At 42.8% G+C, this 20,501-nt stretch overlaps 1 protein-coding gene and 1 long non-coding RNA gene across 22 annotated transcripts in view; one reads left to right on the plus strand and one right to left on the minus strand.

Annotated features, from left to right (window-relative positions):
* The window catches only part of LIMCH1 (LIM and calponin homology domains 1), a 351,668-nt gene that overhangs the window by 4,597 nt on the left and 326,570 nt on the right, over positions 1-20,501 (plus strand). The gene's annotated exons all lie outside the window — the stretch shown is intronic.
* Positions 6,086-7,856, minus strand: LOC132345504 (uncharacterized). Its single transcript, XR_009494878.1, has 2 exons — positions 7,394-7,856; positions 6,086-6,301 (listed from the first exon to the last, which is right to left on the minus strand). It is a non-coding gene; the product is annotated as an uncharacterized lncRNA (long non-coding RNA).

Genomic DNA, 20,501 nt, shown 5'->3' on the forward strand with positions numbered 1-20,501 from the left:
TGGCAGTTGTCTGAATAGTCATCTCCAGTATAGCAGTGTTTTGTTCATTGAAGTTGTGTCAGCGCCCTCTAGAAAAAGAATAAGTCCCCCATTTATTTTCCTTCCTGCTTCCTCACTTCTTTTTCCTCTTTCTCCCACTGCCCCCCACCCCCAACGCCCATGATGGTATTTGTTAAGTTACAGGGCTTTGTTAGCAGGTAGATGATTTGAATTTTCTTAGTTCCCCTCCTGACCTTTGCCTCTCTGCCCACAACAATATTTATCTGTTATAATCTGTAGTTATTCTCTGCAATGCCAGATACTTACTGGAGAAACAGATGTCGCTTCAACTTGGTTTCAGTTGTGATCTGGAGCAAGTTGCCAGGCCTTTAAGGAGGGGTAATTTCAACCCAACTCAGCCTTACTTCTTAACTTGAGATGTTTCTGGACTCCTTTAACTTTAATCATGACATGCCTGTGGGGCTTGGTGCTGAATATAATCTCATTTGTGACCTAATCCATATTTCACGTAAGTAGGAACTAGGGCTGAAAGGGATCAGTTCTTCGTTTTGGGTCATTTCCCCCTGCTGATACAGAATTGTTTTCTGATTCAACTGGGACCTGATTTTGAAGATTAAAAGCACTGAGGGTACCTTAGCTCTCCAAGACTGAAAACTGTTGTGTTGTTTGGCAGTGGGAGAATTTATGTGTAGCCTTTGAGAGAATGTAGCATTTGGTAGCCAGTAACATGACATTGGGGTCGCTAAGAGTCGGACACGACTGAGCGACTTCACTTTCACTTTTCACTTTCATGCATTGGAAAAGGAAATGGCAACCCACTCCAGTGTTCTTGCCTGGAGAATCTCAGGGACGGAGGAGCCTGGTGGGCTGCCGTCTATGGGGTCGCACAGAGTCGGACACGACTGAAGCGACTTAGCAGCTTAGCAGCAGCAGCAACATGACATTTGGGATGTGATGACCAATGAACATATGTCACAAGTTATACAGTGCTTCTAATTCTCCTTCTCTGTTGGGACTTGATGACTCTTACATCCTTTTACTACAACAAAGATTTAACATGGCATATGGTTCTCTACTTGGCCCGGAGAGCTAGGTAAGAGGAAGGAAAACTTTTCTGGCTAGATCAGGAAAAGAGTAGTGGTTGGAATAGATATGGAGATGAGAGCAGGCAGCATCATTGTCACAATGACATTTAAATAGTCTGGCCTGTTTGTATACAAGGGCTGCTATGACACAGTGCTGTCACATGGCAGGAGAACAGTGAGGTCCCACAGATTTGGGGAAAGGGGAAGTGGAGTGGGAGGCGGAGCTGGCTTTTCTGGCCCCAGCATTTCCCTGGAAACCAAGTTTGTATCAGGCAAGCTCCGAATGAGCAGACTGAGCTCTGGCCACCAAGAAGGGGTAGGATGGGGCCTGTGTCCCCAGGAACTGGTTCTCTGGGCCCGCAGCTCTCTACTGATGTATGACAATGGAACCATGATGCAGACATCTGGCCAGTGATTCTGTGGCAGTCAGTGCCAGGTGGGGCCAGGCAGCCCCTGGAAATTGGCCTGGCAGCTTCTCTTTTTGCTTTGGACTATTCTGAAACTTAAAAATGTCATAGCTAGGGCTAACATGATAATGATGGTGGTGAAACCGATGCTCATGATGATAAAAGTTGATATTTTTTGAGTGCTTACTCTATGTCAGGGACAGGGTAAAAAAGTCAAGGTAGGCATTAGTCTCTTCTAAGTAAGTACTGTTATTATCCCCACTTAAAGGTGAGAAAATATCTTGCCCAAAGTAACAAGTAAGTGGCAAACTAGAACTTTAATTGAAGCATCTTTTTTTAGTATCTACAAGTATATGCACCCAGATACCCAAAATCTGCAGTTGAAGACATTGAGGCTTCCAGGAATTGCCTTGTCTTGCCTAGGTTCACCTCTTCAGGAAGTTCTGGCTAGAGTTAGGATTCAAAACTCAGGCTGTCTGACATTGTAGTCCTTATTCTCTTTCTAAAATATTTTTTAATTGAAATATGGTTGATTTACAATGTTGTGTTTCAGTTGTACAGTAACATGTTTCAGTTATACATATGCATGTTCTTTTTTTACATTCTCTTCTATTATTGGTTATTACAAGATATTGAGTATAGTTGCCTGTGCTGTACAGGTCCTTGTTGGTTATCTAGTTTATATATAGCAGTGTATATATTTTAATCCCAAACTCCTAATTTACCCTTCTCTCCCACTTTGATAACCGTAAGTTTGTTTTCTGTGTCTGTGAGTCTATTTCTGTTTAGTAAATAATTTCATTTGTATCCTTTCTTTCAGTTCAGTTCAGTTCAGTCGCTCAGTCGTGTCCGACTCTTTGTGACCCCATGAATCGCAGCATGCAAGGCCTCCCTGTCCATCACCAACTCCTGGAGTTTACCTAAACTCATGTCCATCAAGTCGGTGATGTCATCCAAGCATCTCATCCTCTGTCATCCCCTTCTCCTCCTGCCCCTAATCCCTCCCAGCATCAGGGTCTTTTTCAATGAGTTAACTCTTCACATGAGGTGGCCAAAGTATTGGAGTTTCAACATCAGTCCTTCCAATGAACACCCAGGACTGGTCTCCTTTAGGATGCACTGGTTGGATCTCCTTGCAGTCCAAGGGACTCTCAAGCATCTTCTCCAACACCATAGTTCTAAAGCTTAGATTCTACATATCAGTGTTATATGGTATATGTCTTATTTGGCTTACTTCACTTAGTATGATAATTTCTAGGTCCGTCCATGTTGCTAAAAGTGGCATTATTTCATTCTTTTTATGACTGACTAATAGTCCACCATGTGTATGTATATATAAGTATGTGTGTGTATACATATATACATACATATGCACACATATTATTTGTCTTCTCTATCGATGGACACTTAGGCTGTTTCCATGTCTTGCCTGTTATAAATAGTACTGCTGTGAACACTGGGGATGCACGTATCTTTTCAAATATGTTTTTCTCTAGTTAGATGCCCAGGAGTGGGATTGTAGGCTCATATCCTTTATATTGCTTTCTACGTTTAGGACCATGTGTGAAAATTCCTGTAAGGACTGAGTTTCCTGTTCCTCTGACTGTGCAGAGGTCCTCCCACCCCTGTTATTTTATTTATTTATTTTTTTTGAGTCATGATGTGGATTTCAGAAACTGCAGCTCCCTAGTTTGCTTATCTTCATTGTTCACACCTTTCCACTACCAGGACTGAGGGGCTGTCCTTGCTGGCTCGGACCTTATGTTGGGTGAAGGAGGGGGTGGGAAACCAAGTCGGTGGTGCTACCACAGCCCTCGGGCAAAAGGAATCAGGCTCCATGCCTTTGCTGGCTGCCTTCAACCTCACTTTGCTAAGGTGGAAAGGGGCGTTGGAATTGTCTGCAGTGCACGGTTGCTAGACTCTGGTTTCTGTCTCCTGTTGTTACAGCCTCCAGGCACTCCATTGAACTTTTATTAGGGCAAGTGGCTAATAGGTAAGTGATGTATTTAAATTCTTTTTTTAAAGCTTGCTGATTCATTAACATGTGATTTCTTAAGAGGATAGATATTCTAGAATAGACTTATTGGAAAAGACCTGATGCTGGGGAAGATTGAGGCAAGAAGAGAAGGGGGCAACAGGGGATGAGATGGTTGGATGGCACCACTGACTCGATGGAAATGAGTTTGAGCAAACTCTGGGAGATGGTGAAGGACGGGGAAGCCTGGTGTGCTGCAGTCCCTGGGGTTGCAGAGAGTCGGACACGACTGAGTGACTGAACAGTAACATGATGTTAGGGACCATGGCTGTCTTGTTACGGTTTTTACCTCCAATGGCTGTTCCATCTGGCGATGAATGCATAGTCCATGTGTGCTTTAGCGTATTCTAATGGAGCAGGTGAGCAGGTGCATTATTCCATACTTTCCCTTCCCCAGAGAGTTGGAGTAAAGACCTGATACCCATGGGATCTGTTCTGTGCTCCAAATACGGGCACAAAGGGCTCTCTCTTCACCGTGCTGATGTGTTGAAGCACCATTGGCGTGTCTGTCTGAGGCTTTACCAGGCTCCTTCACTCTCACCTGAGAGTTCTTCCATCTGGACAGGAGCTCACCTGGGAGCAGTTTTGTTGTTGAGTTCAGCCAAGAGGCAGGAGCTTCCAAGAGAGGAGTGTGGCAACCTCTCCTGCAGCTGTCCCAGACAATTCTCAAGAACTGAAGGGTCTGACTAAGCAGTTCTGTGACTTCTGGGTGTCTTGGCTTGTCACCTACATTCCATTTTAACCCAGGTCATTTTGGCCTTTATTTTCCTGATTAAGGACTGGATCACTTAACAGTGGTTGATTTTTGACTAAACTACTCTCATTGGACCTAGATTTTTTTTTTTTCAAGGTCAGTTCACTCTTTTGTGATTTAGAAAACCATGCAATACAATTTATAGTACTTTCCCCGCATCTGTTCCTAAGGATGTGTGTGTGTGTTTACTTTTGAAGCAAATGAAAGGTATCAGGGTCTTTTGGTGGGGGGAGGATAAGAGGGAAAAAGGATGACTTCAATGCAGTCAAATGAGGAAGGGATAATAGAACTTTGTTTTTAAGTAATTCAGAAATATAAAAATAGCCTCAATTAGAGGGTTACTAGATGATACAGGAAAAAAAATAGTCCTTAAAAAAAAAATAATGGAACATTGGAAAGACTTCTGCCTGGACACGGGGAGATGTCATATCTCTCTCTGCAAGGCAGAATGATGTCATGGAGTTCAGTTCTGCTGTGGTAAAATTCCATGTTTGCAGTGTTGAAAACAACACTCCCAGAGAGATGTCCTCATGCAGCTAGCTAACCCTGATGGTGTGGCCATAGAACCTTGGAGAATTATGTTTGGCATAAGGGGAAAAACCAAGGGGAAGTAGTCATACAACATGCACCTAAGGAATATCTTGGCTGATACCTTTTCACACTAAACTTATACTATCAACAAAACTGTATCCTTTTATCTATGCTGGGACCTTAAGGATAAAATATTGGTTAGACTGAGAAAGCTCCGTGTTTCCATGGCTCTGCATTCTGACTGTGACATTTACAGCCATTGTCGGAGGCAACTCAGTCTCCTGGTCAACCTTAGCAGTTAGGGATGTACCCCACCCATCTATCCCTAAATAGCCCATTAGGAGACCATGCAAGAATAGACCTGCACTTGTTTTTCTTTTTAATAAAGGTCAAGGGCAGACGGGCTTGTGGCTTTTTTATTTTTACATCCCAATACTGTTATAAAAAAGTCCTCAGCCTTATTTTTTACCTAGTGGGACACTAAGTGAGGAATTGAATTTATTTATTGTGGAGTAGATGGCTCTCTTTTCCTCTCCTAAGAAGTATTTTTAAAAATAGTATTCAAAGAATTATTTTATTCTAATAGGAAACTTGAATGAAGGCTGGGATAGGTTCAGTCAGATGGTTTAAAATATGAACATAATTATTTGGGATACATGGTGGTCACTCATAAGTTGGTGCATGTGAGCTCAGTCGTGTCCAACTTTTTGAGACCCCCCTCAAGGACTGTAGCTCACCAGGCTCCTCTCTCCATGGGATTTCCCAGGCAAGAATACTGGAGTGGGTTGCCATTTCCTTCTCCAGGGGAATCCTCCCGACCCAGGGATTCAACCCCCGTTCCCTGCATTGGCAGGTGGATACTTTACCACTGAGTCACCAGGGAAGCCCTTCACTTGTAAGTTTGCTTCAGTGTGAATACTGAAAATAAGCATTAATGGTGAAGATAAGCATTAATGTGTGAAAGTGTTTTAAGCGGATTTTAAAATTCATTTCCTGAAAAGTATTAGCTAAGCTTTAACCATGCACCAGGCGTCATGCTGAGAACCAAGGTTAGATGGTGGACGAAGTAAGCATGATTCCTGTCCACAGGAAATACCCATTGTAGTAGACGTGGTGGGCATTGAGCTTAACAGTAAATTCATAACAACAAATTGGGATAATTGTTATGACAGCAAAGAATGAGGGATTTAAGAGAAAATAACTTTAAGCAGGCAAGGGCTCATAGTGAAAGTAATGTTTAAGCTATGACCATCGATGGATGCTTAGAGGGGAATTAGATTGATGCTAATTTATTGAGATAAGGGCTTACATGCTTTTATGCTCTTACAGTTCTCCAAGTGTGTTGAAGGCTTGTGTGCAGGAGAGCAGGTGGAGAAGGGAGCTGAGTCGTAAGTGCTTGAATATTCTTGCAGGCCACTCAGAATAGGGTTTGCATGATGGTCGACTGGAGCGCTTAGGATCAAGGCACAGTAAATCAGGAGACCCTCTTCTAGAAGAAATGGCAGAGAGAACTTTGGGATTTGCATTTGAACGTGGACTCTGGGATTAAAATTCTTCCACAGAATAGGGTCTGTAGAACCTGCACTCTGGTCTGAGATGAGAAGGGACTGGAGGAAACCTGCCTACTTTTAGTGAGTAAGCAGAGCAATTCTGCGTGAGACTTTGGGCGGTGGCCCACAGATGTCCTCTGTTTTGGGAACTTGTCCCCGAAATTCCTCTCAAAGAAGGTGCTTTATAAACTAATAAAGTTGCATGTCATCTGGGAGCCCCAGTAGTTGTAAACCCTGTGACTTAGATTTCTTTTAACACTCAAACCCATCATCTCCAGACCCTGCCCCTCCTCCTTCCATATGGTCCAGCCTGGCTGCTGGAGATGCACCATCACATCACCTTTCCAGGAAGCAGGGTGGAGAAAGGGAGAATGAAGACGCATCCTTCCCATATAAGGTGCCTTTCCGACAATTCTTTCCGACACTTCTACTTCCATTCTATTGCCTGGGATTTCAGTAATATGTCCTCTCTTGATTGCTGGGGAAGGTGGGTATTCCCAGGTAATAATCTGGGTTCTGTTCCTCAGGAGAAAGGGGAGAATGGTGGTTCAGGTAGGGGTACCCTGGAATGCCCCTTCTCCACTTCTCCAGGGACAAATCCTTCTAAGACAGGGCTTAACTATGACTGCTTCTGAGACAGACTCCCTGATTCTTCTAAGCCCACTAATCCTCTGTGCATACCTGACATTTAGAATTCACCTCTGTTAGAAACGTTGTCATATTTCATTATAACAAATATCTTGTTGCTTGGGGTCTGCCTACTTTGCTAAACCCCAGAGCTCCTGTGGCCATGGTGTGGGTCCTGGTGACCATTCCATTCCTCCTTGGTTTATCCGCTCTGCTCCCTGATAGGGCCCCAGAGCCGCATTTGCCACTGCCCGAGAGATTTCTCAGTGAGTCTGTGCCCAGCTATGATTGCCTGATTGGCACTTGGACTCTGCTGTGGCAGAGAAAATAGACGCTGTTGCTGCCCTGATGGGAAGCAAAGTGTTGTTTTTTTTAAAAAAGACTGATTAAAAAAAGCCGTTTACCCAATAGTTGCCTGGAGACAGTCAGTGATTGGACACTTGGAAAAGTGATTCCACTCTTGGCTCTTGGGTAGGTGATATCAGTTGAAGGAATTATTTAGGAGGCCACCCTTCCCCTCAGGTTGGACCAGGGCAGGGCTGTGCTCATTGCACTTGGCGTTCCTGTCGGCGGGGCTGGAGAGCAAACGGCTGTCTCCTTTCTTGAAATAAACATGCTTGCTTCCCAGCATTCTGTCCCAGGACTCTCACCTCCTCCTCGTGTCCCCACCTCAACCAGTCAGGCAGCCTCCTCTCTTTCCCCTGTTGTGGGATCTAGGTAAAGAAATAGCATGGAGGAATTTTATGATAGTGGTCATCTGGTTAAGTTCCTATTGGATAGATATTTTAAATGGAGCATGCCCCCCACAGAAACGAATGACCAGCAGCTGACACTAATCAGTGACTATGACTGTGAGCATTCATTGTCATGACCCAATGGAAACACTGAGAAATGGCATCCTCTCTGCCTTTCCTACAGAAAATGAAAAAAGGAGCTTGTGGAGCTGAATGTTATCAACCAACAGATGTGGTTGCCGCCTGTTTCCTCAGGAACCTTGCAAGATGTCATAAATCGGAGGGGTGGGTGACAAGTAGAGGCCTGATTCATCATGTTGCAAGAGTTGACGGAATATGATAATGTAAAGTGATAAAGTAGATAGTTCAGTGCCAAATAAATATAATAGTTAATATAACACACTTGTACAGCACATGATAGGGCAGTGCTCGTCTGGGTGCTTGGGTTATAATATATAATGTAATATGATATAGCATAATATAATATAACATATAACCTAGCACTGTGCCTGGCACATAAGGGGCTTCTCAGGTAAGCACCATTTTATGCCCATTTTACATGACAGGAAAACTGGAACACAGGAATGTTACTGACTTGCCTGAAGTCACATAGTTAATAAGTGGCAGAGCTGGGATTTGAGCCCAGGCAGTTTTGTTCCAGAGCTTGAGCTTGGGCTGGTGACTGCTGTGCTTTAGAAGTAAAAGCAACCATCTGCTTGCTTAGATCCCAACCATCTAAGCAAGCAGATGACCTGCCCTCCCCTGTCTTCCTCATTCCCTTAGCAGCTGTTTAGTGAGCATTTTCTGTGTGCATCATACTGTTGGTTGCTAGGAAACAGGTCCACCTCTGTGACTCCCAAGCGCATTCTGTGAAACTGGAGCCCTTTCATTGCTTTTAAAAAGATAAATTTTGGCAGTAGAGTGGTTAGGACTGTGATGAAAAACCATTACAGGAGCAGAATAAACCATGTCCGATGGGTGGAACTATTTTTACTTCCTTTCTCTTTACCAGTCTCTTTTCCCTTGGTTGAGATCTGGCTCCCTGTCTATATTTAGTGGTCCTAGATCAGAAATTATTATTAACAGGAGGAAGAAAAGCATGTGTGGTTAGTATGTATCTCTGCCAGGCATTGTGCTGGGTATTCTATATTTGTCATTGTATTTAGTCCTTGGGTAACACAGATAGCCATTGCCCGCCGACTCAGTTCAAGGGTGTCTGCTGTGACTCTTCCAGTATGTTTCATTAGTGTTAAGGCTGGCAGGCAAATGGGTCAGGACTCTGATCTGATGTGGCTCCAGGGCCCTCAAACAATGCCCGTTGCAGTGGTACTTCTCTTGGCTCAGCCTTTTGGTACTTCCTGGGTGCAGCTCCACTCTCAGCCCTCTTACCCGGCATGGGGCCCTGGTGTTCTGAGCAAATACAATTGGCTGTGCTATAGTTTATATGTGTGAATTACTGCATATGCAGTTGGGAAATAGGAAGTGATGCTTACAAGATACAGGTTGCAACGGTTCATGTGAGATTTTCCTAGCACCTTAGTATTTGGCATTACCCGTTAGCAGTAATTGAAAGCAAAGAAGACTAGTGTTAAGTGAACCAGGGAGGCAATGGTACCTTGTTCTCGCTCTGGGCTCCATTTGGCTTTGCGTTTATTAAAACGTTTGATTTTCCCAGACCTTTCTGTGTTTTATCTTATCTTCATAATGCAGTAGCTTCAGTCTTTGCTCACACCCTTTCCATCCTGCCTCTTGACCCCATCCTCCTTTCTGGTACAAGTCCCACATTTATTCTATAACAGGAAGTAGAAAACATCTTTTTATATGTGCTAGTAATTCTCAGCTTCTTATTGTTTTTGTTAGTCTGGTTACAAAGTTGAATGGGACTTGAGCCTTCTGCCCCAACTCTAAATTTTCCATCAGCCTTGTTATTTTTTACTGTGTGATTTTGCAATATATGAGGTTTTTGGTTGTTTGTCTTACTTTGGGACATTATTCATTCATTTTCAGGAATTACTTTGTTTTATAGTGGAAATATTTGGATTTTAATGTTTTGTGCAGTCTTACTTTCTCTACTCACATGCTCAGATCAGAGACAGAAATGTGTAAAACAACAGCTGGACGATTCTTGATGCTGGAATTTAGAATCTTGGGTCATAAGGAAACTTTTAAAGGGGTTTTACATTTCCTACCTACCATCAGACGACCTTAGACAACATTCCCCAGAGAAGCTCCTCCTGTTTTTGGAGAAGGGGTGAAATAGTGCAGTTTTTCCCCTGAGGCTCTTTCTTTGAGATTTTGTGTGTTCGTAGTACTTCAGGTGCCTTTCCAGGTGGCTCACTGGTGAAGAATCCACCTGCCAATGTGGGAGATGCAGGAGATGTGGGTTCGATCCCTGAGTCGAGAAGATCCCCTGGAGAGTGTGTGTGTGTGTGTGTTCAGAAAAGGAACAGGAGGTCGTGTGGACATAGAGAGGGCTGGGCCTCCTCCAGTGTATGGGACCTCAGCCTGCTTCTGTGAGGAAGTGCTGCTAAGCTGAGACCTAAAGGATGAGTAGGGACTGACCAGACAACAAGGTGCAGGAGACTGTGTTCCAGGTGGAGGCTGGGGGATGGAGAAGACTCCAAAGAAAGAGCCCTGGGAGGCGGGAGTATGGGGAGCCGGGGCTGAGGAGGTGCAGGATGAAGGCCGTGGGGGTAGGGCCGCTCAACCTGGCACAGAATGTGGGCTCCTCAGGGCTGCTGCCTCTCTCTTGGAGGCCAGGGATCAGATTTTCTGTAAACATCCTCAAATTATCATAGTTCATGACAGTAATTTATACTTACTGCTGACTGGCCCTATTCTGAGCATTTAGCTTCTCAACCATCCCGTAAGCTAGGTGCAAACTCTTTTTCCTCTTACTTTATAGAGAAATAAGTAAATTGTTGAAGATCACACACTCATTAGATGGTGGGGCTGATCTTCAAACCCAGGCAGTCTGATTGCTTTATCTGTGCTTGTAAGCACCACGCAATGGGCTGTGATCCAGTCTCTTCACCAAGGGCAACCTTAAGGGATACTGGTGGTTGGGGGCAGTAGTGAAGAGGTGGGGCAAGTGGGAGTGTGGATGATGACTCAATGCTGGAGGCCTGTGTTGGCTTTGAACATGTTTTCAGTAATTTTAAAGAAACTTGCCAAGTGAATCTCTTTATCTAATATACTGCCTGATAGTTGCTGCCACCTGGAAGGGAGAGTTATTTTATCCAGATGAGGCCTCAGGCATCTCCCCAACCCTACATTCTAATGCATTTTTTTGTGGTCTTGGTTCCTAGGTGGCCTGATGGACCCTGATAAACCACTGACTTTTAACTTCCACCAGGAGTTGTGAATTGTATAATGTGTCAAAAAATTTTCTTATTCATGTGTTCTTTTTATGAGTGTGTTTAGTAATTTTTTTCATTCATTCTTTTGTGTGTTTTAGTTCGTAAAATGAAACTAACTATCTGTTGCAACCAACAGAAATTCAACCTAAAGTGGCTTTAGGGAAAAAAAAGATGGTTTGTTGACCTACTGACAGCCTGGAGGTAGATTCCTACTTCACACGAGGTTGATTCAGTGGCTCTATGGTATCAGTAAGGACAAGGATTCTCTCAGCTTTCAACTGTGCTGTACATTGCATGGCTTTATGCTCAGGCTTTGTGTAAGTATCTATGCCTGCTCTCCTCCATCCCAAAAAGTCCAGGTTTTTCTCCTTGCGGGCTTGGCTGGGCAAGAGCAATTCCAGTCCTCCTGTTCTATTTACACCCTCTGGGCAGAGAGCGGAGACACGTCCCTCTTTCATAATCACCTGGGGAATAGATAAATTGATTAGCTTAAGCCAATCAGGGTCCACCTTGGCCCATCCCTACTAAGGGATGGTATGTCCATCCCCACCACTGGCTGCTACCCAGCATTGAAGTGGTGAATTCCCTAAAGGAAAATCTGGGGGAAGTAGATGATAAGAAGGTAGATGTGAGTTTGAGCAAGCTCTGGGAGATAGTGAAGGACAGGGAAGCCAACAAATGTTACCAACATTTTGGTAACTGACAAATGTTACCAACATTTTAATTAAAATTCAGTAGTATATAGGAGTGCATTCATGGGAGCAAGACTAGAGAAAAGCAAGGAAATAGTTAAAAAACACTCAGAACAGTGGCTCCTTCTTGGAGCTGAGCTTGGGATTATAATCTACATTGGTTTAAAAAAGGCATTAACAGATTGTTTAGAAGACTAGATTAGGGTCAGTTTTAGAGATATCACTGTCAGGTGGCCAACTCAGCACCTAGTTGGTTCTATGAGGTGTAAAGATGTGATTGAGTGAAACACTGGTTTTGAAGTGTTGATTAAAAAGTAATGTAACTCATGCAACTCAATAGTAAAACCACAAACAATCTGATTAAAAAATGGGCAGAGGAACCGAATAGACGTTTTTCCATTTTTCTAAAGAGGACATAGAGATGGCCAACAAGTACATGCAAAGATGCTCAGCATCCCTCACTGTTAGGGAAATGTGTCAAAACCACCATGAGACACCACCTCATGCTTGTTAGATGGCTGTCCTCAAAAAGATGGTAAAGAACGTGTTGGTGAGGACGTAGGGAAAAGGGATCCCTTACGCACTGTGGGCAGGCACGTACATTGGTGTAGCAGCTATGGAAAACAGTATGGAGGTTCCTCAAAAAATTAAACATAGAGATACCATATGATCTAGCAATTCCACTTCTGGGTACTTTTCCAAAGAAAATAAGAACTCTGATTCAAAAAGATATATACACCTGTATGTGCATTACAGCATTATTTACAGTAGCTAAGATATGGAAACAACCTATTAATAAGTGTCTGTCAAGAGATGAATGAATAAAAAAGATGTGATCTGTACACACACACACAGACACATGCACACACACACACACACAGCGAATTCTAATCAGCCATAAAAAAAGAAAATCTCTCCATTTGTGACAACCATGAAGGAAACTTGCAGGTATTATGCCAAGTGAAATAAGTCAGAGACAGACAAATCTTGTATGATCTAACTTATATGTGGCATCTTAAAAAAAAGTTGAACTGATAACAATGGAGACTAGAAAAGTGGTTGCCAGGGGTTGAGGGTGGGGGAAATATGGAGAGGTTGGTAACAGGGCACAAACCTTCAGGTGTAAGATGAATGTCTACTGTGTGACATAGTGACTGTAGTTGATAACACTGTGTTGTTAAGATTTGCTAAGAGAGAACTTAATGTTCTCACCAGAAAAAAATCCTATATATATAATATACATAAACATATATATATATATAAATATATGAGGTGACAGAATGTGTTAACGAACTAGATGGAATCCTCTTATAATATGTATATGTATGAGATCATCATGACAGACATTGAAAATATCTTGTCATTTTGTCAATTATGCCTTAAGAAAGCTGAAAAAAAATAACATAAAACGGTCCAACCTGGGTCCTTCAGTTCTCCTTTCCATTCAGTAAACACTGACTATTTTACTGAATTATATAAAAGAGGCGCTTTTAACAAATTTTAGAAATGAGATCATCCAACACCGTAAGCTGATCTCAATTTCATATTCCTCAGGTAAGGCTGTATTCTGTGGAGCCTGAAGCCTAGAAATAGCAAAACCACACAGTTGCTGCTTGCCGGAGAATGCTCGCCTGTGCCTGTGCACGCACTCCCCAGGCATGTGGGCTTCTAAAAGCGGGTCTGGCGGCTGTCGCCCACTGATCCTCTGGCTGAGTGACCCAGATTGGCACAGCGCAACTGGATCCTGGGCAGAGCCTGTACGGGAAAGAGGAGGGTAAAAATAAAAACCACTTGGACAGTGTAGGTGGAGTCAGGATGCTTGAAGTTCACTGGTTACTTTGCTCCACCTTGGTTAGATTTTCTTTTTCTTTTTTTTTTGAGGAATAGCAGTGGTCACAGGGATGGTTTTCTAGGTTTCTTAAATAGTAAAATAGTTTCATATAGCACAGCAAAACACAGTCTAAGATGCTTTTTCTATATGTAGAAAATACATTTTTTGAGTTTAGAATGTCTTACCTGTAACATGAGATTTTTATTTATTCCACTTCCATGGTGGCTCAGACAGTAAAGAATCTGCCCGTGATGTGGGAGACATGGGTTTGATTCCTGGGTCAGGAAGATCCCCTGGAGGAGGGCATGGCAACCCATTCCAGTATTCTTGCCTGGAGAATTCCATGGACAGAGGAGCCTGGCGGGCTATTGTCCATGGGGTCTCAAAGAGTCGGGCATGATTGAGTGACTAAGCACATTCAAGTCTTTAATAAACCTTATTTCCAAAGGCATCTCTTTTATGGAATTTCTCTCTGAAATAAGACCTCTGTCTTTCCCTCTTTGATAATTGAGTGAAATGAGCTTGTCATGTAGGGTTTTGTTTTACACATGATTTTCTTTGTTATGAAGAGTAAGTGTTTATGTATGGTGTCAATTATTCAGTGAGAATAATTTTTCAATCCTGTCATTTTTTTGGATTTTGACATTTCTATTTTAAAGTGTGGATTTGCTAATTTTTGAAGCTCTGGTCCTCATTAGTGGAAATTTTGAGTTTTTTATTTTTGGCATTTGACCAAGATGATTTTTTAAAGTGCGGAAGCAGTTTCTATGTCACATTTTCATCAGTTACTGATAGCTTTGAACTGTGTGATATTTTTTTTCTCTCCTGAATGCTTTGTTTTTTTATGTAAGCATCTCTTTGTGATCTACAGATTGAAAATTAAATCCCCCAATGAGCATTGCTTTGTAATGCAATATATGAGTATTAAATATTGATATTTAAAATATATGGAGAATGTGAGTATAAACTATTTCAAAAATAAAAAATAATCTCATACCCTAATAGAGACATATTTCCAAAAAAAAATTTTTTTTTTAAATTTTGGCAATGTTTATATCATGATGCTAGTTTGGAATAAGAGTTCTAAGAATTTTCTTACATATCATTTATTAAGTTAATAATTATTTTAAAATCTAAGAGACTAATAATGCCTATGAGTATCTTTTGGGAGTGGTAGAAATATTCTAGAATTAGATGGTGGTGATGGTTGCCCATTTATTTATAATACTTAGTGAAAATACTAAAAAATTCTGAATTATACATTATACATACATTAAAAGAGAGAGTTTTATATTAAATCTGTTAAGAGCTCATAATGTTCCCAGTCCTCAAGACATGTAAAAAGACACATGAAATTCAGGTATATATTAGTTGACTCTTGGTACAATAGTGCAGTGTGACACATGAATCACCCACCAAAACTCACAGAGGCAGAGAGCAGTAGTTTTTGTTTTTTCCAGCTTATGGACCCAAGGGTGTACTGGATTAGTTCTGCTTGAGGCTCTGGGTTGACTGCACGTGAGTCCAGCCTGTGGATTGGGTTCAGATCTGCTTCGTGTGTGTGTGTTCTCCTTGGCCCAGAGGCTACCCGGGAGATGCCTCCATGGCAAGTGAGTGACAGGTGCACCAGGGTGCAGCCAAATCATGCAGCAGATTTAAAGTCTCCACTTGCATCACATCTACTCACATTCCCCTGCCAAAGCAAGTGATGTGGCCAAGGCAGTGGGACAGGGCAAGGCATTCTTCTCACAAGGGGAGGGGAGAGGAAGGGAGGGGAGGGAAGGGAGTATTCTTCAAGCAATACTCCAGTTGGTCATGAAGTGTTTGTGGTTCCTGGTAGCTGCAAAAGAAGAAGAGAACATTTCTCCCTGGATCAGGATCAGTGTCTTTGAGAAGATGAGCATAGGGTTGAGTCTTGATAAGTGAGCCTGTGTTGTCAACTGGATGGGGAAGGTGAGGGTGAGGAGAGATGAGAGCAAGGGCTGCAGAAGGGTCGTTTAGATCACGAGAACAGCTTGAGCAGAGGCATGGAGGTTTGCAGGAGCAGGGTATGTCCAGGAAGCAGCAGGGCCCCAGAGAACAGCATTTGGAAAGGACTTCTGGGAGAAAATACTGGGTCCTACCCATGAAGACCTGTGTGCCATGCCTAAGGGTTTGGTGTTGGAATTAAAAGGGCTGGACTCTGGAATCACAACCTGAGTTCAACACTTGGCCATTCCATTTTGCTAGCTCTGTGACTGTGGGGAACTTAGCATCTCTGGGCCTTAGTTCATCATCTGTAAAATGGTAAAGACTGTTTTTAGTGCCTGCCTCATGAACTGTTAGGATTAAAAAGTTAACACATAAGCACCTGCAAAAGTGCTTGGCATTTAATCGAGTGCTTAATAGATGTTGGCAGCTATTAGTATTTTAAAGTGGAGTTTAGATTTTGTCTGTAAGCAAGGAGGAATAACCAAAAGTAAGGAAGAGACAGCTGGTGGCTCAGATGGTAAAGAATCTGCCTGCAATGCAGGAGACCCAGGTTTGATCCCTGGGTTGGAAAGATCACGTGGGAAAGGGAATGGCAACCCACTCTCGTATTCTTTCCTGGAGAATTCCTGGACAGAGGAGCCTGGCAGGCTACAGTTCATGGGGTTGCAAAAGAGTCAGATAGTTCTGAGCGAGTGGGAGGATAAGTTTGGTGGCAAGGAAGGGAATGATCACGGTGATTGGTACTGAAGCAGGGAATCCAGAGGGTTGTTGCAGGAATACAGATAAGTGGTCATGGCAGCAAAGTGGGTGTGAATATGAGAGACATTAAGGATGTAACATGGATGAGATTAGATGAGAGAAACGGAGAACTTGAGAGCAACTCCCAAATTTATGGCTTGATCAACTGTGTGGTAGGGAACACAGGAGGAAGAGTGATGTGAGGAGAAAGGATGAGCTCAAGCTTTAATGTGTTATTGGAGGAGCCTATAAGATAGTCAAGAATGTTTAAGGAACAGTGTTCTTTGGCTGTAAGAGGATAGTGTGAATTATTTTAAGTGACTGCAGTGATCTAAGGCTTAGTGAGAAGTATAAAAGCTGGGAGAGGGAGCGTAGATGGTAATTTTGTGGTGCTTGATGGTGAAGAAAGGAGACAGCTGTAAACAGCAGGGGGAGAGGCATACAAGATTCTAGTAGGATTTGTTTTGTTCTGTATGTGAGGATGGGAGAGACTTGAACATATTAAATGACTTTGAGAGAGGTGGAGGGGAGATATTGATTATATCACAGTGAGAAGGAATGACTGAGAAAACAAGATTCCTGAGAAGGAAGGAAATTTAGATGAGATGTAGGTAGGATAAAGTCACTTCTAGATACTTGTCAAGAAAACTGTTCGAAGTTTTGTGATGATGTATTAGTTATTTATTGCTGCATAACAAATTAACTCTGAACTTCACAGTTTAAGTCAACAAATATTTATCATTTCTCCAGTTTCTGTGAGTCAGAAATTTAGGAAGGTTAGGTGGGTGGTTCATTGGAGAAGGAAATGGCAACCCATTCCAGTGTACTTGCCTGGAGAATCCCAGGGACGGGGGAGCCTGGTGGGTTGCCGTCTCTGGGGTCGCACAGAGTTGGACACGACTGAAGCGACTTAGCAGCAGCAGCAGGTGGGTGGTCTCACAGTCTCTTTTGAGGTTACAAACCAGATGTTGGCTTGGGGTGTAATCATCTGAAGGCTTGCCTGGGGCTAGAAGATCCTCTTCTTTTTTTTAGGTCTTTATTGAGTTTGCTACAGTATTGCTTCTGTTTTTTTTTTTTTATGTTTTGTTTTTTTGACCCTGGGGCATGTGGGACCTTAGTTCCCTGACCAGGGATTGAACCTGCTCCCCCTGCATTGGAAAGTGAAATCTTAACCACTGGATTAACCACCTTAACCACCAGGAGATCCCCAAAGATTCTCTTCTAAGACAGTCCATTTATGTGAGCAGGAGCTTTAGGTCTTTGCTGGCTGTAGGCAGGAGGTCTTAGTTCCTTGCCAGGCAGGCCTCTCTGTAGGGCCGCTTGAGTGTCCTTGTGACACTTCACATCCTCCCTGAGTGAGCGATTTAAGAGAGTCAGGATGATGCCATAATCCTATTGTGACCTGGCCACAGACTTCACAGGTTTCCATATCTGCCAAATTGTATTCCTTAGGAGTGAGTCAGTAAGTGTAACCCACACTCAAATGGAGGGGAATTAGGCTTCACTTTTTGAAGGGAGGAGCATCAAAGAATTTTTAACCACCGTAAGTTGGTATACAATCGACATGTACTTCTAACTGTAATTGATCATGTATCATGATTTATATATAAGGAATTCAGTAGGAGGTATTCTGACATATAATCATTTAACCTAATACAATCTATTTGGATAGACAGTGAGTATAAGATGGTCTCTCTAGATATATTTTCCAAAATGGATCAAGTCTTTTAAACTATAAAAGTGTAAACAATAGCAACAATAAACAATACAGGGATAAAGGAGCCTCTGAGCCAAGACTCTCACCTTTTACAGATGATTACTCATGATATGGACCATTTATACCTAAACCCATGTTGCTCAAAATTTTGCTTGATTTGAAGCTTTTTGTTCCAACAAAATCTTCCAGAGATTTTTGGTTTTCTCAAACTGTTTTTTTTTTAAATCAGCATGCAATAATAATTACTGCCTCCCTGTTAGCAGAGAGCTTGAACTCAGCAGTTCTCAGCTCTGGCTGCACATTGGAATCACTTGGGAGCTTTTGATTTAAAATAATCTGGATCAGGGCCTGGGCACTGTTATTTCATAAAAGTTTCCCCCGAGTAACTCCAGTGTGCAGCCAGGGTGGAGAACCTAGCAGATGACAAAACAAGCAAGAGTCGGTTGCACAGGGCAATATTGGCAGATGTAAGATTTCAAGCATATTTTAATCATTATTTCTGTGGGGGTGTGTGAAGGGATGTGCATCCGGGGAATATAGTTATAGTTTCTGCCAACAACATCATTCCTAGTTCGTGTGATGGAATAAAATAATCAGTATTTCATGATGGACTCTAAAGAAGAGTATGAAATTCCAGGTACCCGAGCACATTTGACAACGGTTTCTTTTAGGAGAATCTTTGTTTTTTCTGCGTCAAAGCACAGATGTCCGAGAGTGTAAGCTCATATTATAGTCTTCTTTATGTGAATACATTCATTAATAAAAAATTTTGAGCACCTACAATGTGCTAGGTATTCCCAGGCACTGAATGCCCAAGGAAGAATAAGACATAGATTCTTACTTCAAATGAGTGACTCTTCCTCTCAGTGTAGGAAATATGCAGGTCTGCAAATAAGAGGAAACAAAGGTAAGAAAAGTTAACTGTTTCTAAAACACCATAGCACCAACCAGTCAGTACAGCCCAGTTACAGTGATGCCGGTCACAGATCATTGCTTCAGTGCCTCCTGGCTGCCCTGAATATAGGTAACAGAAAGTAGAATATTTTAAATAAAAGTGAAAGGCACCTGATCATGTCTGACTCTGGACTGTAGCCCTCCAGGCTTCTCTGGCCATGGAATTCTCCAGGCAAGAATGCTAGAGTGGGTAGCCATTCCCTTCTCCAGGGGATCTTCCCGACCCAGGGAACAAACCTCAGTCTCCTGCAGTACAGGTAGATTCTTTACCATCCAGGCCATTAGGGAAGCCTGTAATACTTTAAATACCCAAAGACAAATGCAAACAAGAGGGAGCAGAGAGAATGGAACACTTTTATAATTCCACATTGCGATTTCCCTCATAGAGGAAAGAGAACGAGTATGGTTGGTTGCACCCACCTTCATCCTGTCCAGTATGCACCCTTTGCCAAGTGAGTGCGCTTCTTCTTACTAAAGAGGTGGAGTCTATTTCCCTACCCTGTGGATTGGGGAAGGCCTTTGACTTGCTTTGGGGACTAGAATGTGGCAGAAGTGATGTATCAGTTCCAAGCTTAGCTGTAAAATGCCTTGAGGAACTCAACTTGCTCTTGCTCCTCTGCCATTGCTGTGACTAGATGCCTGAGGCAGCCTGCAAGAAGATGAATGACCACAGACACAGCCAAGTTGCCCCAGTTGTCCCAGATGTGGCTATATCCTCGGTCAGCAAACAGCCAGCACCTCTAGCAGGGTTCCTCAGCAGTGGCACTGTTGGCATTTGGAGCTAATTTTTTGTTGTCGGGGCATGTCCATTTTAGGACGTTTAACATCTTGCTGGGCCTCTACCCACTAGATGCTGGTAACACCCACCTCCCTCCAGTTGTGACAAGCAAAAATGTCTCCAGACGTTCCAGGTATCCCCCTAGGAGAGAAAACTACCCCTGATTGAGAACCACTGCCCTAGACTTATGAGGGTGTCCATCCAAGATCTGCAGAACTACCTAGATGGTGACCCCAGGTACATGAGCAATAAATGCTTATTGTTGTTTGCCACTGAGATTTGTGGTTGTTATATAGTATTATTGTGAACTAGGTAGCTAATACAATGAGTGAAAACATGGAAACGTGAAAATGGGAGGTAGAACTGGATAATAACAAGTAGTCCAAAGTGGTGAAAGCATGAAGAATGGGTTTGTAGTAGAATGGGTTAGTGTGAGGTACATGCAAGACTGAAAACCTGGGTTAGGGGTTGTATCCATGGAGACTTTAGGCGCCTTGGTGTGAAATGTGAACATGATTATTCATGGGCAAGGAAGAGCTGTGAGAAATTTTATGTTGTTGTTGTTCAGTTGCTCAGTCGTGTCCAGCTCTTTGTGACTCCATGAACTGCAGCACACCAGGCTTCTCTGTCCTTCACCAACTCCCGGAGCTTGCTCAAACTCATGTCCATTGAGTCAGTCATGCCATCCAACCATCTCATCCTCTGTCATCCCCTTCTCCTGCCTTCAATCTTTCTCAG

This window comes from Bos taurus, chromosome 6, assembly GCF_002263795.3.
Source record: "Bos taurus isolate L1 Dominette 01449 registration number 42190680 breed Hereford chromosome 6, ARS-UCD2.0, whole genome shotgun sequence".
Taxonomy (NCBI): domain Eukaryota; kingdom Metazoa; phylum Chordata; class Mammalia; order Artiodactyla; family Bovidae; genus Bos; species Bos taurus.